Source organism: Ceratotherium simum, chromosome 8, assembly GCF_057802395.1.
Source record: "Ceratotherium simum simum isolate JZ-2026a chromosome 8, ASM5780239v1, whole genome shotgun sequence".
Classification (NCBI taxonomy): domain Eukaryota; kingdom Metazoa; phylum Chordata; class Mammalia; order Perissodactyla; family Rhinocerotidae; genus Ceratotherium; species Ceratotherium simum.
In genome coordinates this window covers 9,966,816-9,985,898 of record NC_141907.1, presented here as the reverse complement: position 1 = coordinate 9,985,898, position 19,083 = coordinate 9,966,816, and the positions used below count along the sequence as shown (strand labels likewise).

At 39.8% G+C, this 19,083-nt stretch overlaps 1 long non-coding RNA gene across 1 annotated transcript in view; it reads left to right on the top strand.

The window, feature by feature from the left end:
* Window positions 1-16,916, top strand: part of LOC147916386 (uncharacterized) — a 28,515-nt gene extending 11,599 nt beyond the window's left edge. The window contains exon 3 of the long non-coding RNA XR_015552858.1: window positions 15,578-16,916. This is a non-coding gene — a long non-coding RNA (uncharacterized LOC147916386). The remainder of the gene's footprint in view (window positions 1-15,577) is intronic.
* Window positions 16,917-19,083: the final 2,167 nt, after the last annotated feature.

Genomic DNA, 19,083 nt, shown 5'->3' with positions numbered 1-19,083 from the left:
GAATTAAGATTTTTTTAAATTTCAAATTTTTACTTTATATATTTTTCTTTAAAAATTTAGGACTTCTCCTGCTTGTTAAAATAACCCAAAAGTCTTTTTTCATGGATTCATGTTTCATTCAAAAAGACGTTTCTGAGTACCTACAACCTAGCAGCACTGTGCTGTTACTGTAGATATAAAGATGCAGAAGAATCAAGTTCTCCTTTCTGGATCTTATAGCTAAGAGTGTGGAGTAAGTGGAGAATTTTTTGAAGTGACAGGGACACTTACATTGAAATTTGAAGATAAAATCTAAGTTAGATGGATGAAGAAGTGGACGAAGGGCGTTCCAGGAAAAGTGCCAAGCAAGAGAGGTAGGGAGGGCGAATCACTCTCTTTAGCCGCGGTGGTAGCTTTGGGTTATAAACACGTAGTCATTTGTTGCCAATAAAATTATGGTATTACGGGCTTTGAGGACAGATTAAATAGACAATGGCATTCCTGAAGGAGTACTAGGAGACCAAGTGAGAACCACAGGTTAAATCGCATCACTCTGGGGTGAGCTTATGAAAATCTCATTTGTGATGTGCCTAATACTCTGGCGTCTCCTTTCAAAGCTGTGCTTTTCCACAGTATCAGAGGGCTGCTTTGATGCAGCATGATGTAATCTTGATGTATTATCCTTGGCTATCTGTGTGCCTTTTGTTACAGTGAGCATTCATAAGTTAATACAAAGATTTCTATGATCTTCACTTTCTTTTAATAATTCAAAATGAGATAAAACATATGGAAACTCATGATAATGGCAAAGTGCCAAAATTGGATTGAAAACGCAAACAAAGGGAAGCTAGACTAGAACACATTCCAGGAAACAATATAAATGTGAAACTTATAATAAAATACGTATTGGTAGTCACTCTGTGCCAGGTCTTGTATTATTTGATTCTCACCGTAACTGTATGCAGTGAGCACCAGTACTCTTCTTCTTTTACAGATGAGAAATTGAAGCACAGAGAGGCTAAGTGATTTTCCCTAGGTGGCACAGCTAGTAAGTGGTGAAGCTTGGATTTGAATCCAGGCACCCAGGCTCCAAAGCCAATGCCCTTAATCTCTATTTTTATACAGTCTCTTTTTATATGAAGGTAACACTACTCTTTACTTTTACAACATGAGTATTTGTTATCTAATTGGTTAACTTGATCACTGGCTCAGTTTGCCCTGTAAACTGTTCATGTGTCAGTCCCTGAGCTATGTACTGGAGTGGCAATCAAGGATAACGGATGCTCTCTATTCTTAAGGAACTCATCCTGGTTGGGGACAGTTTACAAGACATTTTTTACCTGTGTTACGTTACTTGAGCTGCACAGATGGTCAGAAGGATGGTATCTGTTTCCATTTTGCAGAGGAAGAAGCTGAGGTTGAGAAAGGTGATGTGATTTCTTTTAGAAGAGTTTCCAGCAGTTAGTAAGTGTCAGCGTTTGGGTTCAAACTCAGGTTTTCTAACCAGGAACTAATGCTCTTGGACACTTCCAACAAATAAACTGGTAGTTGTGTCTCACTATTGGATAGCTGGGTGGTCTTGAGTAAGTCACTTACCATTTTGGGGTATCAGTTTTTCCATCTATCAAATGAAAGGCTTGATGACATATTTAAGGTCAATTTCTGTTCTGATTTATTACAATCATAGTCATAGAAGTACCAATTATCCAAGATGGGGATATTGATGATTCAATATGTGATTTTGAAATGTTACATTATTAGTTTGTCAATTTAGTGCACTTTAGTTAAAGTCAATAAACATCTACAGTGAGAGATAAGAAAAGAGAGATGAGTACCTCTAGTTACAAAGATCTCAGAGTCTCATTGGACTGAGAGATAGAAATTAACTAACTGTACCTGGGGTCCAGGTTTGAGTCTATACTTTGAGTATTCCTAGAAGTCAAAATCCTAGTGAAGGGCTAGTAAACTTCTAGGTGGGCTGGCTCTGAGGGAACTAGGTGTCTTCTAGGGGAGGAAATGTTCTTCATAAAGAAAACTTTGGCTTGAAGACACAGCCTTGACAATCAGTGTCAAACGAAGTCCTGCTGATCCGTTTGTTCTTGGCCTATGTCCAAGTCACAGGCAAATGAGAGAGCTACTAGTGAGAAACTAAAAGAACATTTTATCCTTCTGTAACTAAAACTCTAAGACATTGAGGAGCAAAGCAGCTCTGCTTTAGAACCTGCTATCAGAAGGCAACATATGGAGGGAGTATTCTGTGTTGCTCATATTAGCATAGAAGGCGTTTTAGTAGGTCTAAAATTAATCTCCAAAGAGATATATCCAAGTCCCAATTCCTGGAACCTGTGAGTGTTACCTTATTTGGAAAGAGGATTTTTGCAGATGTCACTAAGTTAAGGATCTTAAGATGAAGACATCATCCTGGCTTATCTGGATGGGCCCTAAATCCAATGACAAGTGTCCTTAAAAGAGACAATCCAGTACAACAGAGGAGGAGATGATGTGGAGATGAAGCAGAGATACAAAGCTAGGAAGCCGAGGAACACCAGCAGCCATCAGAAGCTGGAAGAGGCAAGGAAGCATTCTTCTCTGGAGCTTCCAGAGGGAGTGCAGCCTGCTGACACCTTGATTTTGGACGTCTATCCTCTAAAACTGTGAGACAATAAATTTCTGTTCTTTTAAGCCACCCAGTTCATGGTAATTTGTTATGGCAGCTATAGGACACTAATACAGACATTGAGGCTTTGGGAGAATATGTTGCCCGGCAGATGTGGTAGGACCCAGTAGAAGTGAAAGTGGTACCCACTTGAGAAGGCTGTGGTTATTTAAATGATGCTTTGTCTGGTGGAGTTCCCCTGGTAACTGTAAATAGGAAACATTCCTTGGAAGCCCAAGTACAACTTAATGGGGAGGTGTTTTTTTCAAGGGAAGACTGTGAATGTGATCCCAATTATACCCAGCATCTGGTAAAGGCTGGGAAACCATGGATAAACTCTCTAGAACCCAAAGCAAAGCGAACTCTGAACTATGATCTATTAGAAAGGCACATATGATTAACACAAAAGACTGTAGCAAACAACACCCATATATTTAATATTATAATATTTAATCTCTCATTGGCACAAAATTCTATAATCTGGTTCTACTCCGTCTTGTACTATGTCATCTGGTATGTTTTCCAGTGTCTCTGTAGCTGGAGAAGAGAGAGACAGAGGACACACACTGACTCTCAACTTCCTTTAACTGAAAGTAACATACATCACTTCCAATTATGGTCCATTCACCAGAACTAGTCAAATGGCCCCAAACTGACTACAAGGGAGGCTGGGAAATATACGTGGTTGTAGAAACCGTGTATATTTGGCAGCATTAATGGTCTTTGCCACATATAGGAATGAATTGTTAATCTTGATTAATTTAATTTTCCACTATAAGATCTGAGCTATTGTTGGGCACGCAATGACCTTAGTCAGTGATTACCTCTTGACCTAATTTGTTCTAATGTAAACTTTATTTAATGTTAAAGTTGAACCCATGGTCTCTCTGAGTTCCACAGGACAAAATCTGATATGAAGTGTTAAATTTTCTTAAGTTCTGTTATAATTAAGCCAGGAAAATAATCAATGAACCCTTTTGGATAAAAAAATAAAATGAGAAAATTTCCAATAGTCATAATGAATTTTAGAAATTGCTATAGTTTGTAGTTAAGGTATCATTTTGGCATTGAGGCAATTTAAAAAGAAAACATTATCAGGGGTTTTAAGAACAGCGATGATGGAAAAAATGTGGCTTGCTCCTCAGTTGCAGCACATTCTACACAGTAGGCTGGGAGTTGGTCCAGTGAAAACCAAGAAATGCAGGTTTTCTGTCTATTACAAAGGAAAAGGAGGAATAAATGACCATTTCTGTGTCACCTACTGTTGGACAGGACTGTTGCTAGGTGCTTTGTGTTTAATTATCTCATTTCGTGATGGCACCAACCCCATTTAGTAGGAATCATTCTCCTCAAGGTACAGCTGAAGAAACTGAGGGAAAGATTTTAAATGACCAAGGTCACACAGCTAGTAAGTAGAAGAGTGAGCCATCAAACTGGTCCCTCTACATTTGATTCTCTCATTCTTTGCTCCTACAGCACATTGTCTTCCTTGTTAGAAAACCAATTTCTCATACTTGATTGGCAGTGGTTGCTGTTGGGAGAGCAGGGTTGCTTTGTTTAAGCACTTTGTGAATAAAAAAATGGAACTCAGATCACGAGCTAAAGAAAAACCTGTCCCTCTTATTTCTTTTACAAATAAGCTGTTTGTTTTCGTCAAGGACAGGTTTTAGTTTCACGGGATACGACTTTGTTTTCAACGACTCATTAAAGAAAGATGACTTACTGCCCTGTTTTCTAAATCTAGTCACAGACCACAATCACTTGCAGGAAATGGAATGTTTACTTGAGTTTATTATACAAGGCTCTGGATATGAGCTGTGGGATTTTTACACCTCATAGCAACGGTATTACAATTTATTTACAACTTCATGTTGGCAGCTGCACAAACTCTTATGAAAAAGGACAATCACACCTTGGGGACCAGTAATTATAGGCAAAGGTATAAATTGGGCAAAGCAGTGTAAGCATTTGGCACTTAAGTTGAAGAGAATAGAAATGGCTCTGGCAATTGGACAGAAAGCCAGTCTCTTGTTCGTTATGAGGCCATGAACTAATTAAACTGAACTTGTCAGAATAGACGGATGAATAGATTGAACTGGATTTTGGCACTGGCTGGTCCCATGCTCATGAAAACCAAGTTGTTTTAGTGATGTCATCATTTGGAACTTCTAACTATGATATCACTTTTGACAGAATTAATGTGGAATTAATACCATATGTACAAGCATTAATAGGTATTGACTTTGAACAGTCAATGATCATTCAAGGTTGGTTTCCAAAGGAAAACTATGAGATATGTCTTTCTAGCTTCTCCAGTTATCAGATATCAAACCCAGATTAGACATGGATTTCAACATTTTTAATACAACTCCTCCGAGACAAATTCACATATGTGTTTCTAAAAAATATTTGCGTAAGAACATGGTTTAAAAGATGTTTTATTTGTAGTAATATTGAAGTAGGGGATGAGAGGATTTAAAATTAACTTCACAGTTAGCTTAAAAGGAATTGCCCAGAGGGTTTTTTTAATGAAACTTTTGGATTTTAGTTAAAATTACAACTAAGACATGAGATGTTCTTATTGATCAAAGTAGTGGTTATGGTTTCTAATTTTCCAGAGTAAATTGGCTCTGTCTTCCTTTTCTCACCAAAGCAGATACTGGCTAGGTGAAGTCTATCTTTTTTATGTCCATCACAACAGGTTCTTTTGAATCTTAGAGGTAGGGTGGGGTGTAGTAGTATTTATTCATTAAGCAAATATTTATTTAATCCCTTCTATGTTCTGGGAATTTTTTATATCTCTTCAGATTCCTTATAATTAATTCCTTCGTTTTAATGTAAATGAAATCTAGAAAGTGTTACTGCATCCATGCAACACAACAGTCTGGGTATATGTGAGTTAACAGATGTGAAAAGGAAGGTGAAATGAACTCAAGATAGCACCGTGAATAAATGGTGAAGCTGGGCTTAAGCCAGGTATTCTTTGGAATAGTGCCATGTAACTTAGTTAGCAGGATTCTCTGCAGGACACTTTTTATAGTTTATCTCATTAAACACAATGGTCCACTTTACAGTTAAAGAGACTGAGGGTCTTTCTCAAGGTAACTGAGAATTGACCTCATATTGTCCAACTCCAAAGGCCATGCTTTTTCTAATAGGGTACCTGGACTGCCCAGTACATTTCCTGCTTTCCAGGCAAGAAGCAGATATATCAGATGCAGAAGAAGCAGGTAAATCTTGTGTTCACAGTAGAAAGGCAACATGGTGGACTAGGAACCCTTGGTTTCAGTCCTGACTTGGCCACACACTTATTGCCTCACTTTGGCAAATCCCGCCACCTCTTTGTGTGTGTTCCTCCTCTGGGATGCCAACACCTCCTCACAGGGGTTCCTGTGAAAACCTAAGCCAACAGCAGTAAGTGCTATGAAGTACTGTTTAAATGTTTGTTATTATTATTGAAGTGTTGTGATGTTTCTCATGGGGCAGGTCAAGAGTCTTTGGGGGTGTAAATGAGTATTCTACAAAACATACTTGGTTTCTGAGAAAGTTTAGCTACCCAGTGCAGTATTATAACAAAGGCTATCCTTTCTCTTCGTAAAAATTAGAAAGAAGGCGGGTCCGGCCCCATGGCATAGCGGTTAAATGCGTGCGCTCCGCTGCTGGCGGCCCGGGGGCTCGGATCCCGGGTGTGCACCGACGCACCGCTTGTCAGGCCATGCTGTGGCGGCGTCCCATATAAAATGGAGGAAGATCGGCACGGATGTTAGCTCAGGGCCAGTTTTCCTCACACACACACAGAAAAAAACAACTTGGAAAGAAAGAAGAAAATGGAACCCACAATGCCCGGCAGCATGGAGTTTGGAATAAGGCTCACCCACCAACTTTGTCAATCAGTAGCTGTGGTCCCTTGGGCATGACAATCAAATTTTCTAAGCATAAGTTTCCAAAAAGTGGGAATAATAATACCACCCTCTGTGGATTGTTGTGTTACTTTGTTAGGGCTGCCATAACAAAATACTACAAAATGAGTGTGTTATACAACAGAAATTTATTGTCTCACAGTTCTGTAAGCTAGAAGTCCAAGATCAAGGTGTTGGCTGGGTTGCTTTCTTCTGACAGCTGTGAGGAAAAATCTGTTCCATGCCTTTCTTCTAGCTTCTGTTGGTTTGCCGGCACTCTTTGGTGATCCTTGGCTTGTAGAATTATCACCCCAATCTCTGCCTTCATCTTCACATGATGTTTTCCCTGTGTGTGTGTCTGTGTCCCAATTTCATCTTTTGAAAAGGGCATAAGTCATATTGGTTTAGGGCCCACTCTAATGACCTCATCTTAATTAATTATATCTGCAAGGACCTTATGTTCAAATAAGATCACATTCCGAGGTACTGAGCGTTACGGCTTCAACATATGAATTTGAGGGTGAAATAATTCAACCCATAACAGTTGTATGGATAAAAAATGAGATAATGCACAAAAAATGCCTAGTACATTTGACTCATGGTTAGTATTCTGTGCTAGTAGGGCTTTACTCCTGTTGGTTAATGATGCTTTGGAGTTAGGGGGAGAATTTAAAATGTGGAATTGATCTCTTTATGGCTCTGTACAGAAACTTTACCATGAGGACTAGAAGCTGTGTTTGTAGTCATTAATTACTGTTTTCTCACAGTTCCCTTGGACTTTTTCCTTAGTTTGTGAGCTTTTGAGGGAAGTCCAACCCTTCATACAGACCAATATGTCCTGCCCAGCCACCTGCTTTGGATTCAAGTCTTTTCTTCCAGACAACTCCCAGGAGTTTATAACAGATGTGTAAAATGTTCCAGGCTACCTTTTCATCATTTATATTAAAATTTAAAAAAACGTAGATGAAAGGTTTTCCCTAATGCATTCTATACAAAGAGCATATTAGTGTTTCATTAGAAAGAGCAGGTTAAGTTTTACAAAGAAAGTAATAAATAGACGTAAATGATAACAAAAAGTAACCATTTATTGAACACTTAATCTCATATAGGCATGCCAATACACTAAGTTATTCACACAACAACCTTGGATGGTAGATATTATTGTTTCTATTTTATAGATGAGAAAAATGAGACTTAGATTAAATACACCATTGAAGGTCAATAGCTGGCAAGTGGCCAAAGCAGACCTCGTGGTCAGTTGTGTTTGCTCAGTCTGTGCTCATCCCACAATCCAACAGAGAAAAGGATGCAGTGAATGTCTGCTGAGTGGGAGAAGGAGTTCCTGCTTCCCGGGACTGAACCTATTGCCACAGTCGTCTAGCATTTTTGAGTCCCAATTTCCTCACTGGAAATATGGAGACAATAATATCATTTGCATGGGGGGTTTTATATGGATTGGATGTGAGAACCTAGGATACAGGATTTAGCTTATGCTGGAGGGTCAACACATTTTATTGAAGAAATAAGACAATGTACAAATGAATGAATGAGTAAGAAAATGCATAGAAATGCTGTTGAGGACTAAACACAAGTTTAAAAGCAAATATCAGGGAATATGATTGAGCATAGAATTAATTTTTTTCTACTTTTAAAGATATTTAAAACGCAGAACCTATTACAAAAGAAACCAATTCCGACTTGGAAGCACTTATTGAGAATTTGTGTGGGTGAGGCAATGTGTTAAATGTCGTCAACAGGGTCTTATCTACTCCTCACAGAGACCGCATTAGGTAGAGGTCCACGACCAATTGACAGATGAGACACAGAGGAGTTGAACAATTTGCCTCAGGTTACCCAGCTTGCACATGTCACAAAGCCATACTTTGAACCCAGGTGGGCTGGTTCCAGAGACTGCTCTCGGCCAAACATTCATGGTCTAACTAATGGGAAGATCCACACACCTGAGAAGAAGAGATCAGACTTAGACACTTGGATTTGCTTCTTGCCAGTTTGTGAAGTATTGAGCAAGATGCTTAAACCCTCCAGGCCTCAGTTTCCTCCTCTATAAAAGGGAGATTACTATCTACCTCACAGGGCTGGAGGTAATTCTTGTTAAATGCTGTGAAGAGTTGCTGACACGTAGTAGTGCTCAGTAAATGTTACCTGTCAATCTGGTAGTTATGACAGTTGTGCTATATGGGAGGACTAAAGTCACAATGGGATGTTAGATGAAGACCTCTAGCCTTACTCTCTGTTATAAGGCTTAGGATCTCCAGTAATATTTGAACATTTCAGGTCTAGGACAGCTGGCTTGACTCAGAATCTTAGAAATTGGTAATCTGAAAAATAGTCTTACAAAGAAACAAAGCTGGAGATTTTCCTGGTAAATCACTTAAGCTCTCTTTGAGGAACACATATTCATTTCTTCAGATGGTTTGAGGCTGACTGATCCTCTTTAAAAAAGGTTTTTGATAATTTTACAATAATGAAAATGTGTTAATATTTATTACATTCTTGGTACTGTTCTAAGCACTTTACATGTATTATCTTATTTAATTCTTAAAGCAAGTCTATGAAATCATATTCTTATAGTCTTCATTGTATGGATGAAGAAACTAAGGCATAGAAGATTTAAATAACTTGCCAAAGTCACTTAGCTGGTAAGTGGCAGAGCTGGGATTTGATCCCTAGATGTCTGACCCAAGAGCCCATTCATATAACCACTTTGATTAGCCAGTTCTATAGCACTAAGATTCATATTTGTCTAAGTGAGAATTGCAAACGTTTCTCTCATTTTATAAAATCAAAATTAATTCTAATTTCTATTCTTGGATAATTCAAGTTTATAATATCAATGGACTGAACATGCTACCCGCAAAGTATCAGTTGTTAAAAAAATCACAATTTATGATAGTCTCCCTGTGGTAGGCATAATAATGTCTCCCCCTGCCCCCAAAGACGTCCAGGTCCTCATCTTAAAAATGTGTGAGTATGTTACTTTACATGGAAAAAGAGACTTTGAAGATGGGATTAAGTTAAGTGTCTTGAGATGGGGAGATTATTCTGGATTATCTTGGTGTTCACAATACAATCACAGGGTTATTATAAGGAGGAGGCAGGAGAGTGAGAGAAGGAGATGTGAGGATAGAAGCAGAGGTGAGAGAGAGAGAGAGACATACATACATACAGACAGACAGACAGAGAGAAAGAGAGAGACAGAGAGAGAGATCTTAAGATGCTGAGCTGCTGGCTTTGAAGATAGAGAAAGGGGCCATGAGCCAAAGAATGCAAGCAGCCTCAAGAAGCTGGAAAAGGGAAGGAAACAGAGTCTTCTCTGGAGTCTCCAGAAGGAATGCAGTCCTGCTGACCCATTTTGGACTTGAATTGTAGAATAAAAAAAAAAATTGTGTTGTTTTAAGCTCTTAAATTTGTGGTAATTTGTTACAGCAGCAAAGGGAAACTAATACGATATGGCACGATCAGTGGTTACTGCGCTAACTGTATGGATTCTCCTCTTTTCCCCCAACCTCCATAGTTTTTTCCCTTGCTCAAAGATAAAGGAGAATGACCCAGCAATTTCACTCCTAGACATATGGGAAAAGGACATGAAAATATATGTCTACACAAAAACTTGCACGCAAATATTTATAACAGCGTTATTCATAATAACCAAAATGTGGAAACAACCTAAATGTACATCAGTCGGTGAATGAATAAGCAAAATATGTTTTATACATAAAAGGAGATATTATTCAGCAGTAAAAAGGAATGAAGTAGTGATAAATGCCAAAATATGGATGAATGTTGAAAACATACTAAGTGAAGTAAGCCAGTCACACAAGACCATAATTATATACTTCCATTTATATGAAATGTCCAGAATAGGCAAATCTGTAGAGACAAAAATCATGGTGGTTTCCAGGGGTTGGTGGTAGAGAGTGGGAGGTGGAGAGTGACTGCTAATGGGTATGAAATTTTTGGGGGAGTGATGAAAATGTTCTAAACTTAGACTCTGGTGATGGTTGCACAACTCCGTGAATATATTAAAAATCAATGGAGTATACACTTTAAGTGTATTTTATAGTATGAAGGTGAATTTTATACTATGTGAATTATTTCTCAATAAAGATCTTAAGAAGAAAGATAAAGGAGGCAGCCATGTATTTATACTCTATGCAATACGTACTCCCATGTTTTGTTTGATTGGTGTATTAGTCAGGGTTCTTCAGAGAAACAGAACCAATAGAATATATATATGCTAAATACTTAACAAATGTTTGTTCCTTTCCCTAGTACAGAACAGAGCCATTTAAGCAAGTGATTTCCTGAAACACATGACCCTGGAGAGCCCAGCGCTGTAGTTAAGAAAAGACCATCCATATTATAGAAACACCATTCCTCGTAGTTCTGACATGAGCTGTGCAATTAAATGCCAATTTTTAGTGTGAAAAGATGATGCCTTGTTCAAATTAGGATAAACTCCAACTAGGTCTAGAATACACAAAAATCATGTAATCCAAGATTTTACTCACCTGAGGGAACAAAATATTTTTGCTGGCCCCAGTTCATCTTCTTTCACACATTTTACAATGTGTGGTATTTTAATCAATGTCAACCTGCTGCAGTTTCAGAATAGAGGCTTTGGAAATGCCTGATACCTTTTTCCCTTCAGTTGCCCTGACAGCATTTAACTCAACAAGAAGCTGTATACCTCTTTCTTCACTGCCACACAGTAAATTCAATGCTAATTAAAGAGGTTTTTGAAATTTAGATCTGCACTTAATGCACGAATATAAAAAAAAAAAGGTTAAAATGAAATGGTGTTTTATATGCATCTATATGCAGGGATATGAAATTGATTATGAAAAGAATAGGGAGAATGACTTAGTTCAGAGTTCTTTAATGGTAAGAACAGAGGAAATATATTGTTGTCAGGGCTTGGCGAAAAGAAAGGGAGAGTAGAAGAGAAGGCATCCGCAGGAACAGAAATTATCCAGGAGATCTTGGAGTTTCGGGCTTATTTTGAGCCTTTTTGTCAACCAGCTCACTGATCATTTTGATCTTGGATCACGCATTGACCCTTGTTCTCAAGTGGATCTTTTCTCAGAAGTGAAGCCTCCAGCTGCTTGATCTGGTGCTCTGCTCATCTCCAACTCCTCTGAGGACTAAGAGTTGACTAGTAGGAACGCTTCCGCCAGTTCTTTCGCATCCCTACATGTGGAGAGACATCCATAAGAGTAACAATTCTAGCCTCTCAAGTTGCCTCACTCAACTCCTCCTGAAGGTGTTTGTGATTATTAAGCTATGAAGGAGAAACTGGACACACATAACCTGGTCCCATTCTCTCCCCCTTTCTCTCTTGTAAATCGGATTCCCACAGGGAGAACTTGCTCTCTCTGCTGCACCGAGCAGGACAATTTTTGTAGAGATTTGCCTCCTGCATGGTGGTCCAGCACAGCTTGTGGTGGGCTGTGTAAGGCTGTATATATCTGGGGTTATCGTGAGAAAGTCCAATTTCTCATAGATCTAGCTTTCACGAGTAATAAAGTTGATATTTTATCTCCCATCTTCCAATATCTTTATTTTATGTATAATTGCTTCAGAACTTGGGTGGGAAAGAGATATGCTATTTTTTGGGAGCCCTTTGCTATTTGAGACATGCTGTTTGTAGGAGGACATCTTCCCCACTCCCCAACCTTGATCTTCCTGTTGTCTTTAACTTGGCTATTCTGGTCTCTGTGCACTTACTTCATTGTGTCCTTTTCTGGCCCTCAACTTGGCAAAATAGGATGATATGCACATTTTTGAAAGAATTGTCTAACAGGCATGTGATCATGACCATTTTGTTCATTTAAATTAATTTCTGTATTTTAAAAATCAAGATTTAGGGGCCAGCCTGGTGGCGTAGCAGTTAAGTTCACGCACTTCATTTTGGTGGCCCGGGGTTCGCAGGTTCAGATCCTGGGCGCGTACTGATGCACCGCTTGTCAAGCCATGCTGTGGTGGGGTCCCATATAAAGTAGAGGAAGATGGGCACGGGTGTGAGCCCAGGGCCAGTTTTCCTTAAGAAAAAGAGGAGGATTGGCATCAGATGATAGCTCAGGGTTAATCTTCCCCCCAAAAGAAAATAAATAAATAAAAAATAAATCAAGATTTAAAGGGGAGATTTGCTCTAATAAAAGTTTAAATTTTGGAGATGCATTCATTAATCCAATTGGTCATTCTATGAATATGGATATTTATTAAACATCTGCAACATACCATGAATAGAATGTAGTCCTGATCCTCAAAGGCCTGACATTTGAATGGGAGATAACAGTTATCTAAAGAGATGATTATGGAGAACATTCTATCAAAAATGGCTTGGTCAAAATGACATAACAAGGTGCTTCTGCTCCAGTTGAGGGCACATTTGGCCTGAGTACATGTCATATCCCACCATAAATCAGAACAGCCTAATTCTTGAATTGTAAAAGATGATCAGAACTAGGATGACTGAAGTCTCTTCACAGGTAAGGATTTTGTTTTATTTTTCTTTGTATCGCCTCAGCTTAGAAGCATATCTGGCACATAGTGGATATCATATATATATATATAAATCTATTTCATCCATTCATCATCCGTCCATTCTTCTATTCCACAAATATCTGAACACACCCTGAGAAGTGACGAGTAAATAGTTATAAGTGACAAGGTGTCTTATCTGATGGAGTTTATAATTTATTAATGCTAGACTTTAGAAATCCTTTTATTTAAGTGCATTTACATTTTAATGCACATCTACTGAATGCTTACTGTTATAAATCATATATAATATATGTTATATGTTATAAACATCACCTAATGTTTATGTGACTGTCACCTCCCATAGGATATTTATATCTCCCTTTTAAACTATTACTTTTACTTCCAATTCCTTTGAAGTAGGGTTTCCTATACAAAAGGAGGATTAAAGGCGGGATACAGGGCTGGCCCCGTGGCTTAGCGGTTAGGTGCGCATGCTCTGCTGCTGGCGGCCTGGGTTCAGATCCTGGGCGCGCACCGACGCACTGCTTGTCCGGCCATGCTGAGGCCTTGTCCCACATACAGCAACTAGAAGGATGTGCAACTATGACATACAACTATCTACTGGGGCTTTGGGGGAAAAAATAAATAAAAAATTAAAAAAAAAAAACAAAAAAACAAAGGATACAAAGATCTAGTCTCTAGTCCTGGGCCCAAACTAAGGAAAAACCAAGTTAAAAATTATTTGAAGAAAGTTCTAGAAGTGTGTTTAACATTTCTGAAAAGTAAATTTAAAATTTCAATATCAAAAATATAAATGAATACACTTAATTTTATGGTTTAGATTGTTTCAGACTAAGAGTCAATAACAATTATCGTAAAAGAGCTACCAAGGGGCTAAATTCTTTCCATTGAGTTGAATCTCTAGATGCTAACTGCAAGTGCAGTGGGCTCGAATCTCTGGACCATATCTCAAATTTCACCACCATATTTCAGGCTTTTGTCTTTGTACTAGCCTAGGCTGATGAGTGTGGGCACATTCCTGTACAGGCTGTGATGATTTCTAAGGGAAAACTCTGATCTTCCCTCCATGCTAAGCCTCACTAAGGAGTGTCCTCATTGCCACCACACCTCCACCCGCCCGATGCAGCTCTTTGTCTCAGTCCTCTTATTGGACCACTTCCCAGGGTGTGAGCTGCCTTCAGTAGAGCTGGTTAAGATCATGTCTAGAATGCTTATCCCTCTTTTGTTTTTTTTTTTATCTGGGGACTCCCAGAGGATGGGCACTCTTCTTTTAAATCCCCAAAACAAGATGGATTGTTCCAGACAATTGCTTCCAGACAATGAGGGCTTCTCTTAAATCTACCTCTCTAAGAAAAGTCACTCTTAGAGATGTCAAGGTTGATTAACCCTTCCAAGGGATGGGATGACAGATGGAGTGATGTCAGGGAGGAGGTTAGAAGGGAGACAACTGCGACAGAGAAGGTAGGGTTAGTGTTGGCTTAGAGGAGGGACATGCCTTTATCTGAGACAGAAAGGAAGATGGAGGACAGATGAAGATATAGAAATATGAGGCACAGAGACAAGTTGGAGATTACTTTTTTCTGTAGACTAAAGAAATTACAAAGTACTTAGGTTCAGATTTGTATCAGCTGCTAAAATAATGCTGTGTAACAAATTGCCCCAAATCTCAGTGACATATGACAATAAATATTTATTTCTAGCTCATCAACAAGGATCAGATCATCTAGGAAGGGCTTGGCAGGGCTTGGCTGGGCTCATTCATGAGGCTGCAGTTTGGCTGGGTTTGCTCATGTGTCTACAGGTTGGCTTTGTTCCACATGTCCCTCATCCTCTTCTGGGGCCAGGGGGATAGCCTGGGCATGTCTTTTGCACAGCTATAGCAGAGGGCAAGAGAAGCAACCCTAATAGTACAAGAATTTTTTTGAGTTTGCTTGTATCATACTCACCAATATCACTTTGTCCCAAAGCAAGGCCATAGTGGGACATACTATTAAGTTACATGGCACAGATATGGAGGTGGGGAGAATTGGGATCATTATGCTACTCTACCAAAAGATCGTTTACCCTTACCTATCCTCTACCTCCAACTCCAAAAAGTCTTAGTACATTTGGCACTTAAAAAATATAGCAATATAACTACAGTGATACTAACTCTCAGAATTTGAAAATTCTACCAATAATATTTTAGCCACTGATTAGCACCACAAAGAATACTATATTTAAAGGGGACCTTAACGTCTATATATTTTCTTCTGTTTATGTTTCAGATGGGGAAACTAAAGACAGGAGAGATGGTTAGTGGAAAAGCTGGCATTAGAACATAAATTCCAGTCTATTAAACTTTCCACTTTATTTTGGACTATATGCAGCTCTGTAATGGCAGAAAGAATTAAGGCCCCATTTTACAGATTGTTAACTAAGGGATGAAGTTACATCCTTGTGGTCAGATAGCAATTCAGGGCCTCTCCATTTTATTTGACTATTTGTACATTCTGTTCTCCTTCTCTCATTGTAGGGCACTCAACTAATTTCGACAGAGGAAGAAGTGAATGTTCACTTGGAAGCCACAATGCTGTGAAACCGAGGTGTGATGTAGAATTTACAAATTAGATATTAGCTTGTAACGTGATCTGGCTGTGAGGAAAGCCGACCCTGCTGCGGCTGGCCTGTGTGAGGAGTCAAGCTGCAGGAAGGGGAATAATCCCCCTTTATATGGCACTGGTGAGACTGCACCTGGAAAACAGACCCCTGTTCCAAGCCTCGGTACCCAGGCCATGTGGATGGGGAGAAGGAAACTGTATGATTCATTCATAGCTGGAGGAAATGACCTAGAGGGGAGAGATTAAAGAGCTTAATGGGCTTGCCTTCCTCCCCCAACAAGGGACCCCGACAGCTGAGAGGCCCATGGGCTGGCCCACTGTATTGAGTTCTTTGGGTCCTTGAAGTAGCAGGCCCTGTAACATCTGGCTCTATCATCCCAATCCCATCTCATGTCCTCTGCCCCCTCCTCTTTATGCTTCTTTCACCTCTCTGGACTCTTAGCTTCTCAGATTTTCCAAAATCTTTCCTACCTTTGGGCTTTTGTACCTGTCCTTCCTTCTGCCTAGCAGCTGCTTCCTGCCACCCCTTTTGGATATCAGCCACAACGTCATTCTTCAGTGAGCATTTCCTGGACTCCCTGGCAGGATGAGGGCTTCCTGTTAGCTGCTCTCCTAATACTTGCATTTCTCCTTGCTCCTCTCATCTCACTTTGAGTGACTTGCTCAGTGTGTCTCTCTATGGCACCAGAAGCTATGTCTATTTTGTCCACTGCTGTATTATGTCCTGGCATGTTGCAGGGGTCAATCAATATCTGCCAAGGGAGTGGAGAGCAATCAGCAGTTGTGGGTGGTGGCAGTGCCTCGGGCCTGTGTGCCTTTTCTTGTGCTTTGCTTCCTGCCTGGGATGCTCTGCTTCTTTTCTTGACCTGTCCAGAGGCAGCAAGAAGAGCGCTGGACTCAGAGACAGAAAATGTGCTTCCAGTTCTAGCTCTCTTGCTTATCAGTCCTATGATTAGAGGGAAATCATTGACCCTCTGCAAGCCTTAGTGTCTTAGTCTGCAAAATGAAGAGAGTAATGCCTTGTCTGCAGGGATGTTGTAAGGATTAAATGCAAAATCCCTTTGTAATCATTGCACATTCACAAATACAAGGTCAGGCTCACCTTTAGACTAACCTTTGTTCTTTACCAGTCATATCAAAATTTCTCTGAATGTTCATTTCCTCTCTTGGGATATGGAATAATCATATTTGTCCCATATACAGAGCTGTGGCAGGGCCGGGGCAGGGAGGAGAGTGGGGCAGACATCAAATGATGGTGAGGACATGGTCAACATGGGCAGGGGTAGTCACACCAGCTCTATGCCACCCCTTCCATCATGCTACCACAGAGCCGGGCAGGGCGGTCCCCCCTCATTGGACTGACATGACCACTAAGGTATAGAGATCTCTGTGTGCTCAGGGATGTAAAACTGGCAAATGCACTTAATTAAACTTGAATTGAATCTCTTTAATAGGATATATAAGGGCCACGGGGGTCTCAGAGTCAGCAGCCTTCATCACTTTTGCAGCTTCTGGTTACTCACGTGCCTGGTAACTGCCCCCTGGGTGGCAGTGCCTTGCACATAGTAACTGTCATCTGTATTTGGCAAGAAGAAAGAAATAATTGCCATTTAAAACAAAAAGTGAGTATAGCTTCATTCTGTCCCCTCAGGGAGTGTTCAAATTAATTCAAGTTCAGGAATGTGATTATCTTACTTAGGAAAGCAGATTGATGGCTGGCCTGGGGTGAGAAAAAGACCTGTGGACTTGTTCTGCATCTGGGGATGTGGCTGAGAGTGTGGATTCTGAGTCACGTGGCTGGAGATTGACCACTCCTGAGCAGCAAGGCACTTTAGTCTCTCAGTCTACAGTTTCCTTACCTGTAATATGGGGATGGGGATTGTACTTACCTCAGTGGGTCCTGGCGAGGATTAACTGTGGTAAATACCTAAAGACTATAGAATAGTGCTTTGTATGCAGTGTTTGAACAATAGATATTAGCTCTCTTTTTTTTGTAATTACAATTGATTCTTATTATTCATGGATTCGGTATTTACAAATTGACCTGTTGCTAAAATTTATTGTAACATCAAAATCAATACAGTGCTTTCACAGTCATTTGTGAATATATGCAGAGTGGTGAAAAATTTGAGTCGCTTGTCACAGGCGTTTCCAATTGAGGTGAAAAAAGGCAATGCTCTGCCTTCCTGTTTCAGCTCTCATACTGTAAAGGTGTCCTATGCACATTCTATTTAGTGCCATGTTTTTGCATTTTTGTGCTTTTTTTGGGGCACTGCTTAAGCTGTTTAAATGGCCCCCAAGCCCAGTGCTGAAGTACTGTCTAGTGTTCCTAAGAGCAAGAAGACTGTGATGTGGCTGACAGAGAAAATACGTGTATTAAGTAAGCTTCATGAAGGCATGAGTTATAGTGCTGTGTGCCCTGAGTTCAACGTTAATGAATTAACAATATATACTAAGTAATATGTCTTTAAACTGAGACACATATAAAACAAGATTATGTATTGATTGGTTGATGAAACTGCTGTGACTAGAGATTTGTAGGAACCTAACCCTATATTTCCCCTAGGAGCAACGGCTCAGTATTCACTGATCCAGTGTTTGTAGTGACTTTGTAGAACATAACAGCAAGTAATGAGAATCTATGATACTTTGACATCCATCCTCCCAAGAAAAGGATTGAGAGGTTGGGGTTTGGAAGAATGAGGAAGATGTAAGTGTGATCTCGCTCTCCGTCTCTCTCTAAAAATATAGATAGATATAGATTCCAAGAACTGGTGGGAGCCCAAAGAAGGATGCAGACTATGAAAATTCTCTCTAGCTGGGAATGGCCCATACCTGAAATGAAGTCTCTTTATCTTGATGAGACCGAGATTGATGAATTCTCACCAGCAAGGGCTCCTCCTCACCCCTACCTCTGGTCAGAAATCAGGCCATTTCTCCTGGAGAGTAAATGCACCACGTAGGTTTGTGGTTAATACAGTATTGATGCTCTGCTGCTTTTCTGATACTAATATAGTCTGATCCACACTCATAGGTTATGATAGAGAATTAGGAGGAAAAAAGCAGCTTTTGCCTGCATGCTCTAGGCTTTAGCACCTAAGAGGTGAAATGATTGTGTTCATGCTAAAAATTCATTAAGTCCAATTGGATGACATAAGGAACACAATGACTTTGTGTTTCTTCTAAGGCCCTTCACTTAAACTGAAGAACAGACCTACTTGTTTCTGCTCAACATCATCATGTAGGGTTGTTTTCTTAAGACATTGGTGAACTTCTAGCAATTTCTGTCTAGGGACGTTACTGTCTGATACAGACTCCAAAGTGCCTTGGGGAACTTTAAAAAAAATTGTGACCTAGAAACTAAGAGGGCTTGGGGGTGTCCATATTGGACTCTCATATTTGTGAGACACTTTGTGATTGC